The sequence below is a fragment of the Ranitomeya imitator genome, chromosome 4 (assembly GCF_032444005.1).
Source record: "Ranitomeya imitator isolate aRanImi1 chromosome 4, aRanImi1.pri, whole genome shotgun sequence".
Lineage (NCBI taxonomy): Eukaryota > Metazoa > Chordata > Amphibia > Anura > Dendrobatidae > Ranitomeya > Ranitomeya imitator.
The window spans coordinates 390,556,963-390,570,603 of NC_091285.1; positions in this window are offsets into that span (position 1 = coordinate 390,556,963).

Here is a 13,641-nt window from a genome sequence, read left to right on the forward strand (position 1 = left end):
TGCCATGGGCTTTTAAACTTCTTGATGACACTGCGCACGGTAGACACAGGAACATTCAGGTCTTTGGAGATGGACTTGTAGCCTTGAGATTGCTCATGCTTCCTCACAATTTAGTTTCTCAAGTCCTCAGACAGTTCTTTGGTCTTCTTTCTTTTCTACATACTCAATGTGGTACACACAAGGACACAGGACAGAGCTTGAGTCAACTTTAATCCATGTCACCTGACTGCAAGTCTGATTTAGTTATTACCAACACCTGTTAGGTGCCACAGGTAAGTTACAGGTGCTGTTAATCACACAAATTAGAGAAGTATCACATGATTTTTCGAACAGTGCCAATACTTTTGTCCACCCCTTTTTATGTTTGGTGTGGAATTATATCCAATTTGGCTTTAGGACAATTATTTTTGTGTTTTTTCATTTAACCCCTTAGTTACAGAGCCAATTTGGTACTTAATGACCGAGCCAATTGTTGCAATTCTGACCACTGTCACTTTATGAGGTTATAACTCTGGAATGCTTCAACGGATCCCGCTGATTCTGACATTGTTTTTTAGTGACATAATGTACTTCATGTTAGTGGTAACATTTCTTCGATATTACTTGCGATTAATTATGAAAAAACGGAAATATGGTGAAAATTTTTAAAATTAAATTAAAATTAAAATGTATTTTTATGCCCTTAAATCAGAGAGATATGTCATGAAAAATAGTTAATAAATAACATTTCCCACATGTCTACTTTACATCAGCACAATTTTGGAAACAAAATTTTTTTTTGTTAGGGAGTTATAAGGGTTAAAATTTGACCAGCAATTTCTCATTTTTACAACACCATTTTTTTTTAGGGACCACATCACATTTGAAGTCATTTTGAGGGGTCTATATGATAGAAAATAATGAAGTGTGACACCATTCTAAAAACTGCACCCCTCAAGGTTCTCAAAACCACATTCAAGAAGTTTATTAACTCTTTACGTGCTTCACAGGAACTGAAAAAATGTGGAAGGAAAAAATGAACATTTAACTTTTTTTGCAAACATCTTAATTCAGAACCATTTTTTTTATTTTCACAAGTGTAAAAACAGAAATGTAACCATAAATTTTGTTATGCAATTTCTCCTGAATATGACAATACCCCATATGTGGGGGTAAACCACTTTTTGGGCGCACCGCAGAACTTAGAAGTGAAGGAGCGCCGTTTGACTTTTTCAATGCAGAATTGGCTGGAATTGAGATCGGACGCCATGTCACGTTTAGAGAGCCCCTGATGTGCCTAAACAGTGGAAACTCCCCACAAGTGACACCATTTTGGAAACTAGACCCCTTAAGGAACTTATCTAGATGTGTGGTGAGCACTTTGAACCCCCAAGTGCTTCACATAAGTTTATAACGTAGAGCCGTGAAAATAAAAAATCGCTTTTGTTTACACAAAAATTATCTTTTCGCCCACAAATTCTTATTTTCACAAGGGTAACAGGAGAAATTAGACCACAAGAGTTGTTGTGCGATTTCTCCTGAATACGTCGATACCCCATATGTGAGGGTAAACCACTGTTTGGGCGCACCGCAGAGCTTGGAAGTGAAGGAGCGCCGTTTTACTTTTTCAATGTAGAATTGGCTGGAATTGAGATTGGACGCCATGTCGCGTTTGGAGAGCCCCTGATGTGCCTAAAAAGTGGAAACCCCCCACAAGTGACCCCATTTTGGAAACTAGACCCCTTAAGGAACTTATCTAGATGTGTGGTGAGCACTTTGAACCCCCATGTGCTTCACAGAAGTTTATAATGTAGAGCCGTGAAAAAAAAATCACATTTTTTCTACAAAAATGATCTTTTTGCCCAAGTGCTTCACAGAAGTTTATAATGCAGAGTCGTGAAAATAAGATTTTTTAGCCCCCAAGTTTTTATTTTCACAAGGGTAACAAGAGAAATTGGACCACACAAGTTGTTGTCCAATTTGTCCTGAGTATGCTGGTACCCGATATGTGGGGGTAAACCACTGTTTGGGCGCACGGCAGAGCTCAGAAGGAAGGAGTGCCGTTTTGGAATGCAGACTTTGATAGAATGGTCTGCGGTAATGTTGAGCATTCCGACACCGCAAGTATCGGGTATCGGCCGATACTTGCGGTATCGGAATTCCGATACCGAGATCCGATACTTTTGTGGTATCGGGTATCGGTATCGGATCCATAGGGATGTGTAAAATAAAGAATTAAAATAAAAAATATTCATATGCTCACCAGTCTGGCGGCCCCTGGACATCACGCTGGTAACCGGCCGGCTTCTTTGTTTAAAATGAGCGCCTTTAGGACCTGCGAATGATGTCGCGGGTTCTGATTGGTCGCGTGCAGCTCATGTGACTGCCACGTGACCAATCAGAAGCGCGACGTCATTCTCATTCACTAAACTCCTAATTCTAGGAATTAAGGACCTGCGAATGACGTCGCGGCTTCTGATTGGTTGCGTGGCGGTCACATGGGCGGCACGCGACCAATCAGAACCCGCGACGTCATTCACAGGTCCTAAAGGCGCTCATTTTAAACAAAGAAGCCTGCCGGTTACCAGCGTGAAGTCCAGGGGCCGCCGGAGAGGTGAATATATCAATATTTTTTATTTTAATTCTTTATTTTACACCTTAATATGGATCCCAGGGCCTGAAGGAGAGTTTCCTCTCCTTCAGACCCTGGGAACATCAGAATACCTTCCGATACTTGGTGTCCCATTGAATTGTATTGGTATCGGATATCGGTATCGGCGATATCCGATATTTTTCGGGTATCGGCCGATACTATCCGATACCGATTCTTTTAAGTATTGGACGGTATCGCTCAACACTAGTCTGCGGGCATTATGTTGTGTTTGCAGAGCCCCTGATGTACCTAACCAGTAGAAACCCTCCACAAGTGACCCCATTTTGGAAACTAGACCCCCCAAGGAACTTATCTCGATGTGTGGTGAGAACTTTGAATGCCCAAGTGCTTCACAGAAGTTTAGAATGCAGAGTCGTGAAAATAAAAAATATATATTTTTTTCCACAAAAAAGATATTGTAGCCCCCAAGTTTTTATTTTCACAAGGGTAACAGGAGAAATTGGACTGTAATAGTTGTTGTCCAATTTATCCCGAGTACGCTGATGTGCCATACGTGGGGGTAAACCACTGTTTGGGCGCACGGCAGAGCTCGGAAGGGAAGGAGCGCCTTTTTGGAATGCAGACTTTGATAGAATGGTCTGTTGGCATTATGTTGCGATTGCAGAGCCCCTGATGTAACTAAACTGTAGTAACCCCCACAAGTGACCCCATTTTGGAAACTAGACCCCCCAAGGAACTTATCTAGATGTGTGGTGAGAACTTTGAATGCCCAAGTGCTTCACAGAAGTTTAGAATGCAGAGTCGTTAAAATAAAAAATATTTTTTTCACAAAAAAGATATTGTAGCCCCCAAGTTTTTATTTTCACAAGGGTAACAGGAGAAATTGGACCACTATAGTTGTTGTCCAATTTATCCTAAGTATGCTGATGCCCCATATGTGGGGGTAAACCACTGTTTGGGCGCACGGCAGAGCTCGGAAGGGAAAGAGCGCCATTTTGGAATGCAGACTTAGATAGAATGTTCTGTGGGCGTTATGTTGCGTTTGCAGAGCCCCTCATGTACCTAAACAGTAGTAACCCCCCACAAGTGACCCCGTTTTGGAAACTAGACCCCCCAAGGAACTTATATAGATGTGTGGTGAGAACTTTGAATGCCCAAGTGCTTCACAGAAGTTTATAATGCAGAGTCATAAAAAAAATATATATATATATTTTTCCACAAAAAAGATTTTGTAGCCCCCAAGTTTTTATTTTCACAAGGGTAACAAGAGAAATTGGACCCCAGAAGTTGTTGTCCAATTTATCCCGAGTACGCTGATGCCCCAAGTGTGGGGGTAACCCACTGTTTGGGCGCACGGCAGAGCTCAGAAGGGAGGGAGCACCATTTGACTTTTTGAGCGCAAAATTGGCTGTCGTGTTTGGAGACCCCCTGATGTACCTAAAAAGTGGAAACCCCCCAATTCTAGCTCCAACCCTAACCCCAACACACCCCTAACCCTAATCCCAACCTGATCCATAATCCTAATCACTAACCCTAACCATAATCACAACCCTTACCCCAAAACAACCCTAATGTCAACCCTAACCATAACCCTAATCAAAACCCTAAATCCAACACACCCCTAATCCTAATCTCAACCCTAACCTCAAACCTAACCCTAATCCCAATACACCCCTAATCACAACCCTAACCTTAACCCTAATCCCAAACCTAACCCTAATCCCAAGCGTAACCTAAATGCCAACCCTAACCCTAATACTAAGCCTAATCCAAACCCTAACCCTAATCCCAACTCTAACCCTAACTTTAGCCCCAACCCTAGCCCTAACTTTAGCCCCAACGCTAACCCTAGCCCTGAGGCTACTTTCACACTTGCATCGTTTGGCATCCGTCGCAATCCGTCGTTTTGTACAAGAAACGGATGCTGCAAATGTGCCCGCAGGATGCGTTTTTTGCCCATAGACTTGTATTGCCGACGGATCGTGACGGATGGCCACACGTTGCGTCTGTCGTGCACTGGATCAGTGTTTTGGCGGACCGTCAGTACAAAAAAACGTTCAATGTAACTTTTTTTGTACGTCGCATCCGCCATTTCTGACCGCGCATGCGTGGCCGTAACTCCGCCCCCTCCTCCCCAGGACATAGATTGGAGAGCGGATGCGTTGAAAGACTACATCCGCTGCCCACGTTGTGCACAATTTTCACAACGTGCATCGGTATGTCGGGTCGATGCATTGCGACGGCCCCGTACCGACGTAAGTGTGAAAGAAGCCTAACCCTAAATTTAGCGCCAACCCTAACTCTAAATTTAGCCCCAACCCTAACCCTAAATTTAGCCCCAACCATAACCCTAAATTTAGCCCTAACCCTAGCCCTAGCCCTACCCCTAACCCTACCCCTAACCCTAGCCCTACCCCTAGCCCTAACCCTAACCCTACCCCTAACCCTAGCCCTAACCCTAGCCCTAACCCTACCCCTAACCCTAACCCTACCCCTAACCCTAGCCCTAACCCTAGCCCTAACCCTACCCCTAACCCTACCCCTAACCCTAGCCCTACCCCTAACCCTACCCCTAACCCTAGCCCTACCCCTAACCCTACCCCTAACTCTACCCCTAACCCCAGCCCTAACCCTACCCCTAACCCTACCCCTAACCCTACCCCTAACCCTACTCCTAAAACTACCCCTACCCCTAACCCTAACCCTACCCCTACCCCTAACCCTACCCCTAACCCTAACCCTACCCCTAACCCTACCCCTAACCCTAATTTTAGCCCCAACTGCTCTTCTCCTGCCGGCCGACAGATGGAGACAGATGGCGGGCGCACTGCGCATGCGCCCGCCATTTTCTTTTCCCCAGAAGACGCCGGCGGCCAGGAGGAGCAGCAGGAGGACCCAGGGACACCCTTAAGTATGATAGGGTCCCCGAATCCCCCTATTTCTCTGTCCTCTGATGTGCGATCACATCAGAGGACAGAGAATTACACTTAGCTTTTTTTTTTTTTTGTGGTCGCCGGTAAACAGTTAATTACCGGCGATCGCAAAACAGGGGTTGGTAAAACCGACCCCGATCATGCTCTTTGGGGTCTCCCAAAGATTCTCCCGGGGCCCCTTTTGAAGATGGCGGCGCCCACCGGGAGCCACGAGGAGCACCGGGGGAGATAGGTGAGTATCGGGGGGCGATCGGGGACCCCTTTTCACCCCTTTTCTCTGTCCTCTGATGTGCGAACCACTACATACTTACATTCCTGTCACGTCCCTCAGCGTCAGCTTCCCTGCGTCCCCCAGTGTCAGCGCCGGCTGGCCGTAAAGCAGAGCACAGCGGTAACGTCACCGCTCTGCTTTCCGGCCAGCGCTTACACAGTGCAGGGAAGCTGACGCTGAGGGACACGACAGGAATGTAAGTATGTAGTGTTTTTTTTTTTACTTTTACAATGGTAACCAGGGTAAACATCGGGTTACTAAGCGCGGCCCTGCGCTTAGTAACCCGATGTTTACCCTGGTTACGCGGGGACTTCGGCATCGTTGGTCGCTGGAGAGCTGTCTGTGTGACAGCTCTTCAGCGACCACACAACGACTTACCAACGATCACGGCCAGGTCGTATCGCTGGTCATGATCATTGGTAAATCGTTATGTGTAACGGTACCTTAACACTGCAGTTTGTACAGAGCAGTTTGAGATCTCCTCAGCAACAGGAAGGATTGACATTGAGGAGCTATCTTGACATGGATTTTCAAGGTAAGTACACTAGTCTCATTAGATCTAATTAATTAATTTTAGTAGCAAATACTGTTTATTGAAAACAGACAAGTATAGTAATTTTTCTAATGTTTACATTTGACAAGGTATCAAGTATATTAGATATAATACAGTCACGGTCTAAAGAGGTAAACAGTCCTTTATAGTGGTTTTGTGGGAACTGTTTAAACTATTCAATACTGAGTCCATCAGGTCTACTCTGCTAGAAAGAAAAATAGTAGCTATTATCAGGCACATGGGAGAAGAACATTCATAGTGATCAGAAACTTTCAAAGTAATTTACATTATCAAATCATATTTAGTGTTAGGAGAGTGTGCTCGGCACTACTTGAGGCTCATTAGAGCATCTGGCTTCTCAATCAAGTACTCGTTTGCCATGCTCGACTCCCGACACCACATGTTTGACGACTGATTTCCACCACTAAACATGCCGGAGTTGCCTGCTAATAATAGTAATAGTAATTGTAATGCCATAGCCATGTTGCTTACTGGCATTACTGTGATTGACAAGCCGCATAGCTTCATCGGGTCTATATGGTGCCACCATTTTCTTTGTATTGTTCACGAAAATAGTGTAGGGAGGGCTACAGGTGACATGACAGTGTGCTGGGCAGCATTTATCTACCCAATTGTGCAATCGAAAAAACCAACAGCCCTTTTTAGGGCTAATGCAAATATGTTATATTCTATAATACTACAGATAGATGTATTTTAGGAAAGAATAGCAGCTATAGTAGGAAGAATGTATTAGGGGCACTTAGAGCAGGACTGATTGCCTAAGAGTCCTTGGTGTTGTTAAGTTAAAGTAACAGCTCATTTCAGGGCTAATAGATTGTATTATGAAATATTAACACTCATATCGCAAAATAATTTACGGTTCAGTGGTGGAGCAGGGATTACTGTATTACAGACAGTTTTGCATGTTTGATTACGTTACAGACTGTGTTGCTGGCATGTATAAGAAATAATCCTTTCACTGACAGTCCAAATATATTCTATTCTGTAATACTAGTGCTGATATCTGAAAAAACTGAGGGTTCTGTGGCAGAGTAGAGATTAGTGTATTCGAGACATTTCGGCAGGTTTGATTGAGTTCCAAAGTTCGTTTTTGCCACATAAAAGAAATAATCATTTCACCGATAATTGTAATGTATTCAATTCTCTCCTTATACCCCTCATATCTGAAAACAATTTACGATTTGGTGGCGTAGTAGGGATTACTATATTACAGACATTTTTTCACGTTTACGTTAAAAAAATTTTTTTTGCTGCCACATACAAGAAAAAATCCTTTTAGGGGCAATTCAATTAGACTATTCTGTAATAATAACGCTCTTAGCAGCATAGATAATTTAAAATAGGGAGGGTGTGTGGTAGTTGATGAGGAAGTGAACGTGCTGCTTTTGTTGCTTGCAGAGTGGGTGGCTTTAGTCCAGGTGAAACTGAGTCTGCTGCGGGAACACAATAAACACGCTAATCTACGAGACATAGCTTCCTGTCTCACTTTTCAGGGGTGAAGCCAGAAGAGTACAAGCACTTTCTGGATGGGATGGTGCTTCTTGTCTGTTTCCCAGCACAACCCTGTTTTCCACATGATTCAGTCCCTCTAGCCAAGAGTCTGGACCACATAATCGTCACCCTGATCCTCCTTCCTCCCACCATGCCGAGTCTCAGAAGACAAGTAACTCTATACTTGGACAGTTTTAGGAGTTCTTTACCTTTCCATTTATGGTTTCTCCTAGCCTGTCACCATGCAAGTTCCAAGTGGGACATGAGGAGGTTGTGTGTGCTGTTGCTGAAATATTTGAGCAGCCATGATCCGAATAAGTGGATGTGGTAAGTAGCAATTACAGTCTCAAGAGGTGGATGATGATGAGACACAGTTTCCAACAAGTCACGTTAAGAGAACAAGTCAGTACGGGGACCAGAGTGAGGAAGTGGAAAAAAGGTCCTAGATAATAAAGTCACTGAGCCAACCTGGCAAAGTGGCATGCAAAGCGAGCACAGTGGTGCAGAGGGGGGTTACGCAGCTCCGCAACAGGCAGGAAGAGGCAGTGGAGCTGACAGAGGGAGAAGGCCGTCAACTGTTTCTGAGAGCACCCCCACGAGATCCTAGGCCAAGGGTCATGTGTTCCCCAATCTGGCACTCTTTTCCAGAAAGTGCAGAAGATAAACGATAATTTGCAACCTATGCCATGCCAAGATCAGCAAGGGCCTGACCACCACCAGTCTGACTACCACCAGCATGTTCAGGCACATGTCATCCAAACACCCAACAAGGTGGGCTGAAAGTATGGGTCCCCAATCAGTGTCTGAGGGTGACACCACTGTCTCATCCCCTGTGCTACATGCATGTCAATCCCCTGTCCAGGAAAGAGGCATGGATGACTCCCACTCTGCACCTGTCATTGCACATATGCAAGCCCTATCTGCAACCACATCCACTTCCTTGTCCGGCGCAAAATTTATCTTTCCCTACCACAGGCATTGGAGTACAAGCAGAATTTTGCAACCACTCACATGCCCAAATGCTAAATAGCTACATTTCAGAACTTCTTGGCCTGAAAATGTTGCCGTTTAGACCTGTGGACACTGAGGCTCTTGCAGAAAAATGCAAATGATGTGGAAGGATCTCACCATGCATTTAGGTAACATACTATTGATCCTTCCCCATGCTCTGCTGGGTATATGTGAGACATATGGACTCTGGGATTATAAAGCTAGGAGTAGGGAGGTAATGGAGGATTTTATATGCTTCTAAACTGGTGCACTTGCACTTTATCTTTTTCATGCTCTCCACTTTGTTGGCCATCCTTTAGCCTACAGATGTGCATTTGTATAGCTATTACCAATATATAATGTATTTATTTTGACACCCCACCAGGCTTTTGGTGGATATTGCTGCGTCTCCGCCCCCCTTTCTTGAAGGCTTTCCTAGTCTTTTTTATAGTCCGTGTTTTTATAAATTTATCCATAAAATATTATGCTTTTACATTACTTGAGTTGGGATCTCTTTCTATCCTGACAGACACATGCCCTGATGAATTGTTTTGTGTTATGAATACAGAATTGTCTAACACAGTATTTACTCTTTGGACTTAGAGGAGTAATTTATGAATATAGGAGTACCTAAGAGTTTTAACAGAATGTCTACGTCTAAAACAAGATATTTCGGACTCACCAGTCTAATTTTTGCCAGTTCTTGCGGGCTTGGTGGCGTATCACAGTCCCTGCTTTATACATTTAAAAGGATGTGTCTGACCATGTCACGCACATCATATGTCTAGATAAGGTAGTAAAATGGTAAAATTACATCAACCGGGAAATTTTTTTTCATCATTGAAAGCAATGAGAAATTGCTAAAATGCTGCATAATCGCAGCAAAAATGTTATATGTGAACATAATCTAAAGGGGTAGTAGAGGAGGCTTTTTGTTTTTCTATTTTTTTTATTTTGCCTTATGTACAATTTATTATACAGGAAAGAATGTCTCTATCATTTTTTCCTTTAAATCTATATTTGCTTCTGGTTTGTCTGTTTTATTGCCTGTCCGTAGACAGACTGCAGCTAGAAAACACAACTCAAACACTCATAGATAAGGTGTGTCTCCTTGTAGCTTTGCAGAAAGAGAATCCAACCACTAAACACAAGCTCTAGGTATCATATCTATGAAAATCACAGTTTCAACAACATGGTGGAAGACTATGTGTCCATACGCCTCCACATACTTAGTGATGGGTCTTGATCATTTAACTTATGGGGCTCCAAATTAGAAAACATGGATTGAGCTTGCCCTTTACACCTTGAAAGTGCTGGCATGCCCTGCGAAAAGTGTTCTGTAGGAACATGTGTTTGGCACGACAGGAGATCACAGACAGGCGCATGATCCTGTCCAAAGCCAACATGGGCTAGCTCATATTCATTAAAATGAACCAGGTATGGATCCAACAGGACTTGTCTGTACCTTTGGCTGAATTGTTCTATTTTCCATTCACAATGTTTTAGGGCCTCTCTAAATTAAAATTAAATCACAAAAAAAAGAAAAAATGGTGTTTTGCAGAGTACATTTACACAGACTTTTTGCAGAGTACCTTCACAGAAGCTTTTTTCATAGTATTTCCACAATGGCTTTTTTTCAGAGTACTCCCACAGAGACACATGCAGAATACACTCATAGGTTTTTCGGCACAGTATTCCAAGAGACACGGTTGCAGAGTAGAAAAATTTGCTTTTACCCACAGTACTCCCACAGACATGGATAGGATTGCGATCTTGTGACTAAACATGTTTTCTATATATGTTAAGATCAACAATAATTTTTATCTATATTATTATATCTTGGACTGGTACTTAGAATTTCTATGCATTTAAAAGATGCCACTAGTGACACTGCAATCCATTTTTTCCCGTTGGAAATGTGCAATCACGTTTCTGGATTGCCTCCATTCTATGCCACAGTGCATATTTTTGCTGTCTTCTGGATGGGCTACATGACTAGCTCTGATCAGTAGTAGGACTATGTGATCAATCTCTTAAGGTACCTTCACACATAACAATATCGTTAACGATATCGTTGCAACGTCACGCTTTTTGTGATGTAGCAACGATCCCGCTAACGATCTCGTTATGTGTGACAGCAACCAACGATCAGGCCCCTGCTGGGAGATCGTTGGTCGTGGGGAATGATCAGGACCTTTTTTGGTCGCTGTCATCGCTGGATCGGCGTGTGTGATGCCGATCCAGCGATGTGTTCACTTGTAACCAGGGTAAATATCGGGTTACTAAGCGCAGGGCCGTGCTTAGTAACCCAATATTTACCCTGGTTACCATTGTAAAAGTTAAAAAAAAACAGTACATACTCACATTCCAATGTCTGTCACGTCCTCCGCCGTCAGCTTCATTGCACTGACTGTCAGCGCCGGCCGTAAAGCAGAGCACAGCGGTGACATCACCGCTGTGCTCTGCTTTCTGGCCGGCGCTGACACAGTCAGTGCGAGAAGCTGACGGCGGGGGACGTGACAGACATCAGAATGTGAGTATGTAGTGTTTTTTTTTTTTTTTTTATTACTTTAACAATGGTAACCAGGGTAAATATCGGGTTACTAAGCGCGGCCCTGCACTTAGTAACCCGTAGTTTACCCTGGTTACCCGGGGACTTTGGCATCGTTGAAGACAGTTTCAATGATGCCGAAGTCTTTCCCCTGATCGTTGGTCGCTGGAGAGAGCTGTCTGTGTGACAGCTCCCCAGCGACCACACAACGACTTACCAACGATCACGGCCAGGTCGTATCGCTGGTCGTGATCGTTGGTAAGTCGTTTAGTGTAATGGTACCTTTAGGCTTCTTTTATTCACGTGTCCCATGTTTATGATGCTGATAACATTATTTAATGGGCGGTTCATTCTTTACCCCTAGTTTTGTGATTGATTTTAGCCTTCTGATCGCAATCCTATATTCCTGTGTCTTTGACTGATAGTGATATGTGTTTGCTTATCTGGGTCATTTGACTATCAGTCACGTTATCTGAATCCCACTAGGATGTCAGCCTAGAAATCAGGAAGCAACTATGCAAATAGGTCACCTGACTGGGTGCTGGAACAACGGAGTTAACAACAAGAAGTGTGTGACATACAGAAACCAGATAAATGGTGTTTTAACTGTTCTTGTCTGCTATTGGCTAGCATTACTTTAGAGCAAACCTGTCAGCAGGATTTTGCTAAGTAAACTACAGGCAGTGTTAGGTTGGCAGTGTTACACTTATTAAAATGATACCAGGGGTGAAGAAATCAGTCTTGTGGCTGTTGTGTAATCAGTGTTAGACGTTTTCAGCTAATGATATGCTCGTGCTCCATGGCAGAACTTTAGGCGGAGTCTTATCTTCCTGCTCTAAGATATAGAAATCAAGACAAAACCTGCCCACAAGCCCACCCAGAAGCACAAGCATGTTCCTCATCATAGAGACAGAGAGAGATACAGACTGTTTGTGCTTCGTGGTGGCCTGTGGGCTGGTCTTTCTTTGGTTTCTCTGGCTTAGGCTACTTTCACACTAGCGTCGGAATCTCCCCGTCGCAATGCGTCGGGGAGAGATTCCGATGCTAGCGTTTAACGTACTGCACAATGAAGGCAGCGGATGCATTTCTCCGGCGCCCCATTGTAAGGTGCGGGGAGGTGGGGGCAGAGTTCCGGCCGCGCATGCGCGGTCGGAAAAAGCGGTTCGTCAGGAGCAAAAAACGTTACATGTAGCGTTTTTTGCTCCCGACAGTCCGCAAAAGCACGACGCATCCGTCGCTCGACGGATGCGACGTGTGGCAGTCCGTCGCAAATGCGTCGTCAATACAAGTCTATGGGGAAAAAACGCATCCTGCAAGCACTTTTGCAGGATGCGTTTTTTCTGCAAAACGATGCATTGTGACAGATTGCAGGAAAACGCTTGTTAGGAGTCGAGTTTCCTCTGCTGCACAGGGGGAATCTCGATCCGTCTCCGCTGCGGTCTCCCATTCTCCTCCAGCCGCAGTGGAGCCTGCTCAGCAGGGACGTCGATCCCAGCGTCTCGCTCAGTCTGACTCTGTGAGAAGAGTTACTGCTGCTTCTCCAGCTTCTGCCTTTAAAGCCAATACTGGTCAGCAGCGAGTGGACTTCTCTGGGACTAAGTCCTTGTCTGCGCACACTGAGCATGCCCAGGGCAAGATCTCCCGTTGGAGATCGAGGGTCATGTGCTCAGACTCTGCAGCGCATTCTATTGGTCCTCTTGGCAGGTCTTGGAAGGGCAAAGTTTCTGTGGCCGCTTCCTGTCCTGCAGCTATATAAACTGCGCATGACCGCACGGCCATGCGCTAGTGTACAACTTTATACGTGTGTTTGTTGTGAGTGCAAGTCGTCCTTTAAATACCCCTACCCTACTGTATGATTGTTCGCGTATGGTGTATGGCTGCTATCTAGCGCCCGACTTAACACTCAACGTGTCACACACGTGTCAGCGTCCTCTGCTGTGACCGCCAGTGCGGCGCCACGCGCCTGTGTGCGCTTCCTGACCCATGTCTGGGTACTTAGTGGTGCCTGCCAGCACGGCACAGTTTGCACTTCGGTGCCTCTATTGTATATACTTTTCACACCCAGTTGTGGTGTAGTGCCAGCAAGGGTCTAATCGGACTACTATCCCTGTTGGGGTCTAGTTCGCTGACCACTTGCTCGCGCTCTATGTGCGGTACCGCGATCCTGTGACGCAACAGGATCGCTTTCTTCACGCTGGGTGAGGTTTAACCCACGCGTGTATACTTATGAGTACCGCC